Source organism: Symphodus melops, assembly GCF_947650265.1.
Source record: "Symphodus melops genome assembly, chromosome: 8".
Taxonomy (NCBI): domain Eukaryota; kingdom Metazoa; phylum Chordata; class Actinopteri; order Labriformes; family Labridae; genus Symphodus; species Symphodus melops.
This window is the reverse complement of record NC_136698.1, coordinates 26,743,757-26,758,808: the sequence shown is the minus strand read 5'-3', so window position 1 is coordinate 26,758,808 and position 15,052 is coordinate 26,743,757. Positions and strand designations below refer to the sequence as shown.

Here is a 15,052-nt window from a genome sequence, read left to right as displayed (position 1 = left end):
CGGGACATCAAAGTGTTTGACGACGCGACGGTTGGTGTTCTCGTTTAAACTAACGGCTGTCTGATTAAACTTTACCGTTTGATGTTTAGCTTCTCAACTCTGTAGCTGCAGGTTCGGTTCGGCTTCGGTAGCATGCTAAAAGAAGGAGTTTGGCTCCTGTGCTAGGACCGGAGGAGTGTTTGTTTGTTAATCGCCTCACTGACCTGAACGAGTTTAATCTTAGACACAGTTAAGATTTCATTAAGTTGTTATTAGTTGTTACGCTAGCTGGTTAGCTGCTAACGCTGCTATCACAGTTAGCGTGGTGGACGTTTTTTTTCTTCTTCTTCTTCTTCTCACAGTTGACAACAAAGCTGGGAAACAAAATCAGCTGCTTAGCTTGCTCAGCATTTAGTACAGTAAAAACACAGAGCTAAATGCTAACTAAAAGAAACGTTGAAATATTATGACTCACTCTCTGTCTCTCTCTGTTTTGGTTGTGATTTTTGTCATTGTAGTGCAAACAAGGACAGACTTAATCATAACATGAAATGAACCATGCACAAACATTAAATATTCAATAAAAACACTGTGAGGAGTTTGTAGCTGGTTATGAAACACATTGACATTATTACTGATGCCTATTTATAACCCAAAGAAACAAAAACTATTATCGCCCAGTTTGACAACTTCAAACTGCAGTAAACTGTCTAATTATAACTGTTTTTTTTTTGCATAAACCAAAAACATTTACACAAGTAAAAGACAAAATCAGAAATAAAAAGAGGAGGTTCAGGTGGATTTATTTGCATCCGTTGGTAGATTTGTTTTGCAGCCAGTGACATCCATTATGGCACAGACAAATTGGAAAAACAATGACAAAAGTGCGTAAGGCTCCAACAATCAGGGCATATAAGAGGAAGACTGTCAATCAATTAAATCAATAACGATGATTTGAGTAAGAGTAAAATAAGTGTTGGACCTAAATATAAAGATGTATATGGGCAAATATTGCCACAGCTCGTTCAGTTTATTTTGACAAAAAAAACAAACAAACAACCGGAGGGAAGAAGCTGAAAATCAATCAAGTGTGGGAATCACGATTTAAGATAGAGTTAGATATCTGATGTTACGGTCGAGCACAAAGGGACGCTGGGTAGAGCTATGACTCACATCACCGTCGACTCGACCGTTTGACACTGTGGTTAAGGGAGTTTTATTTCTTTTTAAAGAAGTTTGACCAAACCATGACACCGAAGAGAAGACCGGGTTGACTCAATAAAAGAGACCGTGTCCACAGGAAGTGAATCACAGGAGCTTTTATAAACCCAGTGTGTCTTCGCTCATCGGAGCTGTCTGAGATATGAAGTAAAGCTGCGATATTTTGCCAAAGCTTAAAAAAGAAACCAATTTTAATAGACAGGTTGGTAGAGCAGCGATTAGTCCACCACAACCATGCACACTGTCAAACAGAACAAAACACTGGCAGTTGTTACGTGCTGTATGTTTTTGTGCAGTTGGATTGAGATGTTTGGCAATTAAAAACAAAAAATAACTCAACATAGGATACCCTGAACTTTTTCTTTTTTTGATGCTGTTGTATCCAAACAGGAATCATGACAAACTAGTGAGAGAACTGTCAGCATCTGACATTCCTCTGAGGACTTGGTTCTCCTCGTCCGGAGTGAATCAGTACGTACAATGGAGGTCTTGTTCTTTTTTTCAGCAGAGATGCAGGCAGAGAGGAATCTGGTCATTCCGCTGCGTCTGGAGGTGGAGATGGCCAAACTATTTCTGAGTGACGAAAGAAAAAGTCGCTCTGTGTTCTCTCCCTCGCTGGCCCTCATGAGGGTGAACTATGCTCAGAGCAATGAGAACTATGTCGTGGATATTTGCATAAAAAAAGCTCGATCCGTGTTAACAGGACGAGCTGGAACTATCCTACAGTGTTTGTTTTTGCCTCAGTCAGTGTGTAGTAGTTTGCCTGTGTGTTTTAGGAAGGAATGACCCAACATTCAAGGGCCGAGGACCTTCATGTTTGTGTGTGGAAAAGGTATCAACATTGATAGATTTTTTTATTATTTACAAGAATCTTGTCAAATATGTTTTAGCATCGAACACGCAAAACTTTGCAAAGTAGTTCCAGCCTCAGTCTGTTAGATCATTGGCCGTCACGACAGGTTGATCCCCCTTCATCCCTGGCAGGATAAGCTTCTGATAGCAGAACTGAAGAGAACTGTATTCTCTTGTACTCGCTGGAACTAAAAAGGGAATCCCCCCCCCTCCCCAGATCGCAGATAGCCGTGTATCTCTGAGTATCTGGGGCATAATTCCAGTGAATTAGTGTGTTTGCTTTAAGCTGGTAAGACATTAATGGCATTGAAGAGCACAGGGATGAAAAACCACGCTCTGTGAATTCCCCCCCCGCTGCCCGCTGTGGCCCCTCACTAAGCTGCCCCCCCCCTGCAAGGATTAACTGTTAACTCAGCATTTCAGTAATGACTACAAAAATATCATGTCATGCAAAAATAACAACTCATTTTCAAAATGTGCATTTAATACTAAAACACTAAAACATTAGTGTTGTTCTGTCATTGCTCTACTCATTTGTATTCGAGCTTTTTTGCCTTTAATCCCATCGATTCGTACTTTTTGTTTTCTCGTCCCTGACTGGTCATTTAGAGAAACGTTGTGTCTGCACATTTATCGTGGAGGATTCAGCACCTGCCTCTGCCTCTCCTGACCTATCAGCAGTTAACCTGCTTTCACATGAGCAGCTCGAGTTGGAAATCCTGATCGGCCCTCTCCAAACTGTTTTGTCCTGATTACAGTCGTTGACCTCTTTTCCTTACCTAGACTGACCAGCTGGATCCAGGTGTGTGTGTGTGTTTGTGTGTGTGTCTGTTCATTTGCACATGGCTAAATTATTAACTACGGAAATAAAGAACTTCATACATGTGGCTGAAAATCTTGGCATGCAGTTCCAAACTGTCCTGACCTGATTCTTCTGATCCTGGCGTGGTCATCTTGTCCTTAAGCACTCAGCCGTGAGACGCACCGTTCTCACCCGTGAACTTGGATGTTTGCAAAATCCTAAAGATTTACAAAGTGAGCGAGTGAGCAGGAGTCAGTAAGCGGACGTCATGCTGTGCGCTAGCTGTTCACGTCATTATGTAAGAGTGTCGGGGTTCATGCAGAGTGACACGAGGTGCACTGTGAGGTCGTTTTGTTTTGTGCTGCTTAAATGAATCAGGAGTAATAAAACCAATCACTGTAAATCTTTAGGCACAAGTTTAACACATTAAGATAGATAGATAGATAGATAGATACTTTATTGATCCCGAGGGAAATCTGAAGCGTTATGAGATAATGTGAGGCACTGCAGAATGATAAGCAGAAGCTTTTTGGGTTTTTTTTGCACTCTAAAGCATTGAAGAGTGAACGCCGTCGCTGGCTGTTTTCATTCCGTTTGTGGGGAAATTCACACGTTTCAGTGTCGACTTCCTGTCCAAGAGCGCAGACAGTTCATGAGTTGTTTGGAAAAAATGGCTGATAAATGAGAAAATGTGATTTCTGTGTAAAGCAAAGTAAAAGTGTTAATCAGTGTTTAATCAGTTAAGTGTTTGATCATCAGAAGCTCAACACTCCCTAACACTGATTTAAACGGGGTCAGGACTTCCTTCATTGACTCCACTGAGAGTCGGCTCAGTGTGGCACACAATAAGGACTGAGTCTAGCTAGAAATAACCCATAATTGAGCCCTGCAGAGGAAGATTACCCTGGGCTTTGGGAGCCAGGGTTTGGAACATAATTGATGTTTGGGGTCTGCCTTCGCCAAAGGATCCGCCCTGTCTTGAACCTCCGTACGGCCGCAGCTGACATGCCAATATTTGTGCCGTGTTTTAATCCGGCACATCGAGGCTTCACGTTACCTGGCTGGAGTTGTCAACCCAGCTGAGTTTAAAGATAAGCTGTTGAAACTTGCAGAGCGGCGTTTGTTTCTGCACTTCCCTTCGTGGTGGGAAGAAGCCAGTCATGTTTCCGCTGCGGAGGTAGTGATTATGACGGGGCCAGGCCTGTCATTTAGTGCTGGAGGGAGCCATATATAGGCAGCTCCCTCCTTGGTCCACTGAGCTGAGCTGTAACCAGATAGTTGAGCTCAAACTGGCGTCCTACATTGTGATGGTTGACGTGTAACTGACATACACACAGAGGAGGTTTTGACAACGTTGGTTTTGATTTCCTTCCTCGTTTTTTTGTTTGTTTTTTTGAGGTAGTTAGTCTTGGAGGTTTTTTTAAGTTAAAGGTGAACTTGAAGGACACAGAAGTTCAGCAGCTGTGCAGGAAGTCGATGCGTGACGCAGAGGTGAAGTGAGACGGGACAGTCTGGCCTGTGTCGCGGTGTCACTCATTTCCTCGACACACTGGGGTTGTCAGGATACCAGCGTTTTAATCATCGATATGATGGAGGCCTGGTTTGATACTAGAAGTCCACACAGCCAGTCTTGGTTTTTGTTGTTAGACATGATGAAGTCCTGTCCTGTACACACCTGTCTCCTGACATACAGGTGTTCAGGGGCTCGGGTTGGGAACCGGAGGGTCGCCTGTCCCGATGCGCTCCAAAATATGGAAGTTGGTCTGGTAGCTTGAGAGGTGCTCAAGCACTGCCAAGGTGCCCTTGAGCAAGGCACCGAACCCCCACCAGCTCAGTGGGGGCAGCCGCTGCACTCTGACATCTCTCCATTAATGCATGTCCACAGGTCCTGCTTGGGCACGAGTGTGATTCAGGCCTGTGTGTGTCTCTCTTTCCCCCTCATAGATTATCAAAGTCTTTAAAATAAATCCAAATAAAACAGTAGCTTTTTTTATACTGTCAACATTAGAAACAGTATTAAACATAAAAAAGTCCCCAACATCTCAACATCCTTTTCCGCCTCCTCTCTGCAGCATCCTCGCTGTGTGCTGAACTTGATGTTCTGCACGGTCACGTCCAATGGAGTGAAGTTAAACATTGATCAGAGCTCACTGCTGCAGTCACCTTTGGCCCTTCTCCTGTGTCTCATTTACATCAAAATGCAGAATCAAGAGTTTAAACAGAGGAGGAAACAGACTCATTTTTAGTAGCTGTGTTTTAGCACAACAAGAGAGCTCGATGTGGAGCCGTCTGTGGCCGGGAGTCTGCGACAGGCTCCAGGATGTGCACAGGGTTCGGCTCACCCCTTTTCTGCGGTCACGCTTTTCAGTCGCCTTTTTTGGAGTCGCTGAGTTGGAACAGGAAGTCAGATGTATTATTCACAGGTCTGTCGGCGTGAGAAACAAATGGTTGCTTCTGATATGTCCTTTTTTTTCTTCTTGCGGTGTATTTGCGGTGGGTGGCATCAGTTCACATCGACTCGACTGGGCAGCAGTCATGTTTTTGTTTTGTTTTCACTTGATTATCTACGCTGACACGTTCTCACCCATCCGTCCACAGTGTCACAGTGGAAGTTCTCACACCTCAACTTCTCTCTGGCTGCTGTGACTCGGTGGCTTCTTCCTCCTTCCTTTGTTTGATACTTGAAAGTTGACTTCCTTTTGTACCTTCACGCTGAATGTGAGTTAGTTTAATATCACAGGGTAAGTTCTCAGTGCGTCTGATCTTATCGGTCGCAGGCTGCATGATGATTGTGGGACTTGCTGTGAAACTACCTGAGAGCCTTTTTAGCCGTTATGATGAAGTGGAAAGACGAATGTGCAGGCTCTGATCTCTTATCTAACTGCCTCTTGGATGGGTGTAGTGTGTAATCTTCAGATTATTACTCTGCTCAGGAGGAGGTTTTAATCCTGTCCCGGCACAGAGCAAACCAGGCAGAAGCCAACAGTAGCTCGACCTATCACTGTGTCACGACCGTATCATGAAAGAGGATGTTGTTGTGTCGTAGCACTTTATTACTAAAACACATTTCCCCTCTGTGTAATCAAATAATACTTTATTTGTTTGATGAAAAATGCAATTAGTCAAAAGTCAAAAGTGACCCTCTGAAGGCTACCAGCTGTTTCTGTGCAGACTGTGCATACGCGGATGGCCAAGTGGTTAGACCACGCCCCATGTGCGGCCTCCAAGCGGGTTCAAGTCCGATCTGTGGCTACTTCCCCCACCTTTCATTCTCCACTCTCTCTCTCCTGACTACCTGCTCTGTCCGCTGTCTCATCACATCAAGGCAAAAAGCCCAAAATGAATCCAAGAAATGTTCAGGTGAATATTGAATTCAAAACAAATCTTTGTAAATCCAAAGAAAGCCAAAAAAAAGTGATAGACTAAAAGTGATGAACTGAAATATTTTATTTTACATTTTCCAACAAAAGTAGTACACGCATTACAAATCAATTATGTATTTAATAATGTGGAGTTAAAAAAAATTTCAATAACAAGTTAACTAACACAAAAAGATTAAGAAATAGATAAAAACAGCAACCAGAAGACATAACAGGAAATGATTAACAACAAACACTCTACCCCACATCAGACAACACCAACAAACACACGTTCAACGTCATCCTTTTACATTGACTTCCTATTTGTCTGGCAGATTGATCTGAACAGATCCGGGATCAGCTGTGATCCAGTTCATCAGCAGGCTCCAGATGAACAGATCTGCATTATGTTTCATATTGACTCTGTTTTCTGCTCGGCTGTTAAAGCTGTGATTTTTGGTTCCCTCTGTTTCAGATTCCTGTGCGGTGAACTCGTGGACCCCCCCCCCCCTTCTCTCTCTGGCTCCAGCCTCCGCTCTATGGCCTTAAGGTACGTCACCCGGGTTCACTGGGCAGCGCTCCGCTGTGCGATGTGGTTTAGGTTTTACAGAATCTGCAAGCTAAGTACTGTGGGAAAGAACACGCCGTTGGACTAATCTCTCTGTTTTGTTTTGCTGAATTCTGAAAGTAGCACAGTATTTGAGTATTTTCAGACTCTTTTAGTTGCCAAACAGTTTATCCCTCTGCTTGGATTAACTTCATTTGTACTCCTTCAAACATGTTGTTGGTGCTGTCGTCATGAGGTGAAGAATGCTTCATTCAGCTCCACACAGGCCCAAGGTGTTACACATGCAAGCTTTGTTTATTTATCAGGCCGACGTTAATGCTTACATTCTGAACTTGATGAAATAGTGGCAGCTGCTTTGGCTTTTCAACACAGATTCAAAATGTTCACGAGTCATGGGAATGGAAAAGTGTGATGATTTAATTATTTTTTTTTTTTTTAAAAGGTCAGGTAGTTTAAATGTCAGGGATTGTGAAAGTAACACCTAAATAAGCCGGTGTGCTCTGATTTGACTTCACAGGAAGAATGATCAGACATTTCCATCGATCAATCGTGAACCGTTGATTCATTAAAAAAATAAAGTCTCACAATGATTAACTCCACATGATCATGTTTTTGTCTCTCCCTGATGTGACTTCACATGCCTCACTGCCTAAAGTACTCCAAGTTATGAGAACTGTCTTTCAGATTATTGAAGTTTTTGGTACTTTATCTAAGTACTGATAGGATGTGCTTTGGTAAAGTAAACATGTGCTTCCCATGCTAAGAAGAAATGGAGTGGATTGGATATACTATAACACAGCACTGTGACAGGACAGGCTTATGTTCAGTGTCTTGTTTGGAGTGATTTGTACGTCAGAGATGTATTAGGCAACCTGCTTCATGCAAGTCAGGGCTCTGAAAATGTAAACGAGTGAACGGCAGTATTGAGCTGTAGTCTGATTCTTGTTGAAGGGTCTCCAGTCTTTTTGGTGTTATGATTTCTATTTTGAGAGATGAATCATTAGTTCATGATTTATAGGCTTGAGCTTTTTTTTTTTTTTTTTTTTTAAGGCTTAAGGCCTTTTCAGATTGGATGCATGTTACTATGTTCCTGAAACAATAGTTGGGACAACAGCTACTTTTTGAGTGCGCAGTATGTTTGTATCTGTCCTCTATTCAGTAGAAAATCTTTAATCCGGGCATGTCGAGCCTTCAGGGAGTAGAGGAGCGTCTGAGAGCTGCAGCTGTAGAACGACACACACTCTTTTTAAACACACCTGGTACGCCCAAACTGACTCCGACACCGCAGCAGGTCTGTAAACTAGAGGTCAGGAAAGAGGGACGCCTTTTGTTGTGATCTGATCTGCCCTCCTATTGGACGTGCTGAGGTGACGTCACGGAGCGCTGCACCCAAGTTGAGCATGTTTTTACTTCAGTACAAGAACAGCATAGACGATGAATGGTGTATCTAAAAGGGCCTCAAGTGTTGATCAACATGCTGCTGCTGTTGTTGGTGAAGTCCTGTTTTTGGATGATTCTGACGGTCTCTGGGAGAGGACACAAAGTGATGCAGGGTCCGGTCAGGTCACATTCTTCAGAGGTGAATGTTGTGTTAGCAGCTCCTGACTGTCAGTCACAAACAGCTTCATCCTTTGTCTCATTGGTAAACTCTGTGTTTCGTGTTCCTATTTGCAGATGAATGACTCTGCTGACAAACTTTTACCATTCCCAGACGTGAAAAAAAAGAAGTGTGCTGATTACAATCTGATACTGCGTCAATCATTTATATATTATATATATATATTGATATAAAGTGATTCATTAACCGCTCAGTGTTTCCCTAACACCCAAGATGACACCCTGAACACAGAGACGTCAAAAATATCATGAGCTCACATAAAAGGACGTATTATGAGCAGATATTGAAGAGCTTGTTTTGCTGAATGTAAAACCAATAGTTATTCTTATTTCCTGAAATATTACAGCATGCATGACTTGAGACGTGAGAGATAAGGAGAGGTGGTTTTTGGATTGTCTGAGTGACCTCGTCCTCGGCCGTCAGGCTTCATGAGGCGAAAACATTCATTTTACCGTGCAAACATGGAAGCATTGATCCCCTGTGTTTCTCAGCCATACACTGAGAAACGGTGTGTTACTGCTCTATCGTAGTTCTTGGGTGGGGAAATGTTTTGAGAAATTATTGAAGATTTTGTACCTAAAGATTATTTACATCCCATATTTTGTAAAAAATAAAAAAATAAAATAAAAAATAAGAGAGAGAGAGAGAGAGAGAGCGAGGGAAAAAATTTCCAGGGTTATTCAATTCAATTAAAAACACTTTATTTGTCCCTGCGGGCAATTCAAATGCACACAGAGCAATACATGAACGACAGTGCAGCTGTACTAAAACATTTAGCCAAAGATAAAGAGTCAACAAAAGAATAAAGTGTCAAGATGTAAGTGCAAAGTTAAAGTACAAAATAATAAAGTTAGATAGAAAAGAAGGTGTGGACAGTGATCAGACTGAACTGTAGTGCAGTCAATAGGAAATACGTTTAAATATATATTTATATCTTTGTACAAGCAGGAAGTTACTAAATAATAAAATGAAGTGGTGCATAATGGAAGAACAGAGCTGTATAAACGGAGACGAATACTGAAAGTATAAAGTGTCAATGATGGATAAGATATGAGAAGTGATATCAAACAGAATAAAGTGGAGTAGTGCATGAAGACCAATATAAGCATCATAAAAAGTATGGGGGGGTTAAAGTGCAGGCAGAAGGAAAAAAACGACCCTCTGAGTTGGTGTTACTATTTATTTGTAAAACATTATTGACACTGAGCTGAATGAAGGCAGAGCAGAACACGTCTGTTTAGCATCATTGTAGCTGCGGTGACCCGTTTGTACCATTAGGGGGCAGTGTAACACTGTTGTTGATGTTCAAACTGTGAAGTAACGGTCCTGATGTTTACATACTCGGAGCAATCAAAGTGACTGTAGTCGGGTTGTGCTGACAAGTGTAAAGACCCCCCCCCCCCCCCCCCCCCCCCAGCTGACTTCTGGGCCTCAGCCCGCCAGTTTTCCTGTTTTCTTCTGCTTGAAAGTAAGAACAAGGCAGAGGCGGGAGGGACCCAGAATGGCAGAGGAACGCTGCACATTGTTCGCAGGGCTTCCTCTTCCACATTCCTGGGCTGATTGGGATCTGGGCCTCCTGTGCAGGAGTATTGTTCTAGCTCAACATCACCGCAGACCTGGCCCCAGCAAAACCACCGCTGCCTCCACCGACCATTGTGGTGCTCAGGCCCAGCGATGGCTATCTTTGCCTCATCAGTCATCCCTCTCTCTCTCTCTCTCTCTCTCTCTCTCTCTCTCTCTCTCTCTCTCTCTCTCCGTCTGTCCGTCTCTTTATTGGTCTGACTCATGGAGGGATTCTTACTGGATCTGCTGCCTCAGCCTCTTTGCATCTTCGCTCAGGCCTTCCCCCCTTAGCATCAAATGATCCTCCTCACCACGTTGAGCAAATGTTCCTCGCTTTCTCTCAGTGATGGATGGATTCTTCAGTTTGGTCCTAATGTCAACACTGTGAAACAATTTCTGAGTAAACCAAAGTCTTGTAGTTTTTTTTATTGTAGTTCGACTGCTGGCTGCAGCTCATGTTTGTAGTTTTCAGACTTGCAGACTTAGTAAAGGTTGGTGGTTGTTGTTTCATCTCCACAACAGACAGAGAAGAAACAATCAGTATCATTTAATGGAGCAAAGGAAGCGCTTATCATCAACACAGTTTGTGCTGTGACCTTTTTGCTCTCTTTCCTCTAGAGGGCAGAGTTTTAGCAAAACGGCTGTAACTTATTTATCTTTGCATTCTTCTGCTGTTGACTTTGTCCTGCAGGCGAGGTTTAATTCTAGATCAACAGAAAGACAAGTGAAGTCAAAATGAACAAACAAGAGTTTGTTTGTATACTATTTTCAGAAATCACATGGGGAGAAGAAATAGAGAGAGAATTGTGTTTTTTTTTTCTCTTTCCTCATTCAGGCTCTCGACATAGTTTGTGTAAGGAAACGGTTACATCATCTTACTGAAACTTTCACACGACGCAGAAAAGGGTGGACACAGTTCATTTTGACCTTTTTTAGACACAATGGTCTTTACCCTGAGAAACATTTTTCTCTGCAGCACGAGACCAAGAACCAACACGAGGAGGATACAAAAGCCATCATGTTACAAAGCTAACAGTTACTCAGACGTCCCCACCCAGAGCACTTACATCACTTTCGTGCAAAACGGAGAAATGTAATGCCTCCAGAAATCCACAGTCCCTTCTGAAAAAATGAAAAATAGTCAAAATGAAAAGATAAGTGTGCTGACAGGAGTCTTTCACAGATACGTCTGCGTTCATGTTTAGGATTTTACATCTCAATTCAATACAGTTAAGAATCAAAACAATAAGGAGACTTTTTTTTGTTACCACAGCAACACTACCAGTAAAGGGTTGGGGCATGCAAACTTGTGCACACTGTCAGAACAGCACACAAACATCGGAAGTGCTTTGCTACCAAAATGTAGCTGAAGTTTTCGTGCAGTTAAGACAGAGTGCAGATTTCAGATGGATTTTCTTCCTCTCCAACAAACACAACAAAACAGATTTACAAGTTTACATCATGTCTTTTTATAAAGGATTACTTTTTAACTGCTAGTTGTAGAATCTTTGTTGACTTTGTCTCACTGCTGTTCTGTGCATGACGTCAGTTTGCAGTAAATGTGCAGCTACACCTGAATATAAGTGAGTCCTTCTACCCTTTTCAGTCCTAGTGTGTGTCCGTGTCTGCTCAGGACCAGAAATGACGAAATGCAAAAGCTGTTAATTATTAATCAATAATACACACCTTGATATAATTATAGAAAAGTTGCAATAAGAGTAAAATAAGATTGTTCTTGGAGTGCTTGCCTACACAATAATGATTCTGCAGAAAAAAGCCTGAAGGCATTTTAACAGTTTATTGCACACTTGCGCTTCAGTCTCTTTTTTTGTGTGACTGTTACAGATTTGTATTGCTGTTGAGTTCTGGCTACGTTTGTGCTTGCATGGCTAATTAATTTTTGCTCTCAGACCCAGAAAAGAGCAAATGGATGATTTCTTTAGGCAGTGTGCTTTTCTAGGAGTCAGCACGCTGACGTCCCCGCTCGCTCGCTCCTCAGCTCAGGGATATTTGGAGAAGGTTTGAGTTTGCTGTAGGTACACGCTGTGCAGCCGAGCAGAGCGCAGCAGTCTGTCATCGGCCCGTTTCACACACCACATCACTTTTCTCATTCTGCTTCTCTTCATAATAGCTCAGCAGCACGAGTGAACGCCGAGAGACGGGGATGCATTTGTTGTCTGACTGATCAGGAAGCATATGTGTTTGTATATGTATGCTAACAAGCAACATCATCCCGACAATTAGATTAGAGCTATCAGTACATGCAGGCAGGCGAGTAGACTTCTTAAAGCATCTGTCAATCTTCTCCCTCCTCTCTTCGTCTCTGTCGCTGGCGAGCAACACAAGCCAGCAGGGTGTGGCCTTGTGTTGCCTCTGTTGTGATTGGCTGCTGGCCCAGGGTGGTGTTATCTCCTGTGGAACATGTTCTAGGTCCACCCCAGATAGTGCCTGGCACTCACAACATGCATAGCCCCGCCCACTCACAATTACATCACGACGCATGAAAAGTGCTGTCTGTTTTTTTTTTTTTTTTTCTGATTCACTGAGGGCAGGTAGGGCTGCGACGTCTGAAGTTTGTCACTCGCAGTGGTTAGCGACAGTAAACACTTTATCCTCTACTAGTTAGTCCAGACAAACCGCTTCAGAAAGCCTGACAGGTGCTTCACCAGATCTCAGGGCCCGCGTCCTTCTCTGTTCCCAGACAGACCTTTTAAACGTGTCGCTGATACCTGTACACAGCAGCAGGATCCAGGACTCGACTTTGTCTGCTTGCTTGTCAGTAAAGGGGCCGGATGAGGCAGACGGGGAGTTGGAGAGTGGCATGGCACTACACACCTGAGTAAAATACAGGAAAAAAAAAAAGTTGAGGAACATGGATTTTCTGAGGAGCCTGGTCCCGGGCGTCCTCTCTGGGGAGGGGGGGACCGTTGAACCTGTGGGGGTGTTGCCCAGGGACACCGGTCCACGGCTCCTCCGACTGAGGAGACTGAGCCTCCTGGCCATGGGACAGACAGTCGAGGAGGATCTGGCAGATCCGATGTCAAATCAAGGTTCTGCGGTTGACTCAACGCCGGGCCGCAGTAAACGAACCCGTTTCAAAGGTAGATCTGCAGTCTCATCAAGCAGACTGATTTTAACCCTCACATCAATCCATCTGTGCTGCTTCTTATAATTGACATTCTTATGTAAGTGTGTGTTGAGCTTTGTTAACACAAGACCAATGTTTGGCTTAACCCCCCACCCTTCATTTTTTGCAAACACACTCATGTGTACATATCCACTCTCTGTTTAAATACCGGAGCTGAACCCTTCTGAGAAGTTTGTCAGGTGCATCAGATGTTGCCGTCTAAAAAGCAAGATCTGAATATTAGATTGTTACAGCCTAAAGATCAAGCTTGACCTCTAAGATTTTATGTGAATCTGTTTTCCAGAAGCGCCCGTTGTTGGCTTGGCATTAAAATATTTTCTTTTGCAGTATTTATTTATTTCTTTTTTATGTTTTTGACCTGGACGATGGATTTTCTTTACGGTATGTCTGGATCTCGAGTTGTCTGAGAAACAATCTGAGCTGAAGTTATCTAAAGCCTCGCTGTAGAGCATCTTCAGGATTCACATTGTTGTATCTGCTGCTCAGTCGGTATTTAACTCGTCCACCAGTTCTCATGCACTGGTCGGTTTGTTTTCAACAGGAGTCGACCTCTGCGGGTGATAATAGATGATACTGAGACTAGTGATGTGAAGTTTACAGCCTGCCATACTCTCTCTCTTACTTTGCTCTGTGTGCGTTGATGCCATTAAAAGACAAACAAAGATGCAGATACATAGCTTAGAAAATGTGAGTGAAGTGTCCCCTCGACTTTGAGATGCTGCCTCCGTTTGCTAACTGTAGTGCTGATAATGTCGGAGTATGTTTTTATGCCGGCTTTATTCTGAGCTGTCTGTATCCAAAACATTGAATGAACGCTGCTCTGCCTCATCACAGGTCATCTGTGTGTCCTCTTTTAAATGTCGCAGAGTGTTTTTTGTTCCTCTGTCTTGTGAGTGTGCAACACAGCCAGTTTCTTAATCTATACACACAACTCATAATCTTTAACATCAGACGCTTTCTGCTGTTTGAATGTGCGTATAAGTGCTCTTTAATTCAAACAGCCTTTCTTCTGCTGGCAGATGATGATATGACATAGAGCACGGTCGAGATCTCCTCGAGCTAAAATGAGGATGAAATAACGATTGAACACAGCAGGTCTAACCTGAGTCCAGAGACCGACTTAGGACTCGAGGGTTAGGCGTCCCTTTTTTTTTTTTTTTTTTTTTTTTAAAGCATTGATTTTTGGAAACGTGAAGAAGAATGTAGGTTTGAATATAAGAGAAGCCTGTTAAAGGAAAGATGTTCTGTTTCTGTATTCAACAGTAATAAACGCATACTGTGAATATTATTTAACCCCCATTTAAGAGTTTTAAACAGAACTGTTCCGACAGTTTCAATCCTCTTAAGCAGATTGTGTGTATGCACACAGTTGTTAAAGGGTCAGCATTCGTGTGTATGGTATCCAATAAGGCAGTCAGCTTGTGTCTTCAGTTTCTCTGTGCAGCTTCTTTGCGGTGCTACCTGTCGGAGCACGCTTGCTCCCTGTTTACTCACGGCTAAAGCACGACTGAGCCGCCCTGCCTGCTATGCTAAGCTAACCCCAGTGCTAGCCAGAGGGGATTTCTCCTAACACCAAAAACTGTTTTCACATCTTTCCTTTTCTTCTTCCCAACTAGGAAACATCCATCATTTTAGAAAAGTCTCCTTTTTTCTTCCTGCTGCTGGTGGCAGGGGTCACCGTGGTGAGTCAGGTAATGAGAGGAGGGGGGTTGTGATTTCACAGAGGTTTCACTATAGACGTACACAGAAACACTAGGGTGGTGTTTTCATACCTTTGGATAATTAGCCCTGTGTTTAAATCAGAGCCGAGTGCCACTCCCTTGTTGCAGAACTGGCAGAGCATGAGTTGGCTTTTAAGGTGGTGCTGCTGCTTCTTTCCTTCTGTCATTAGTCTTTCTTTGCACGCCATGACATCACCCGGCCGTTCGATGTGAACAGCTGA

General features: G+C 43.1%; 1 protein-coding gene across 1 annotated transcript in view; it reads left to right on the top strand.

The window, feature by feature from the left end:
- Positions 1-15,052, top strand: part of fryl (furry homolog, like) — a 77,322-nt gene that overhangs the window by 316 nt on the left and 61,954 nt on the right. Inside the window, exon 2 of the mRNA XM_079350738.1 lies at positions 6,689-6,763. The gene's annotated coding sequence lies outside the window, so the exon portion shown is untranslated. The remainder of the gene's footprint in view (positions 1-6,688; positions 6,764-15,052) is intronic.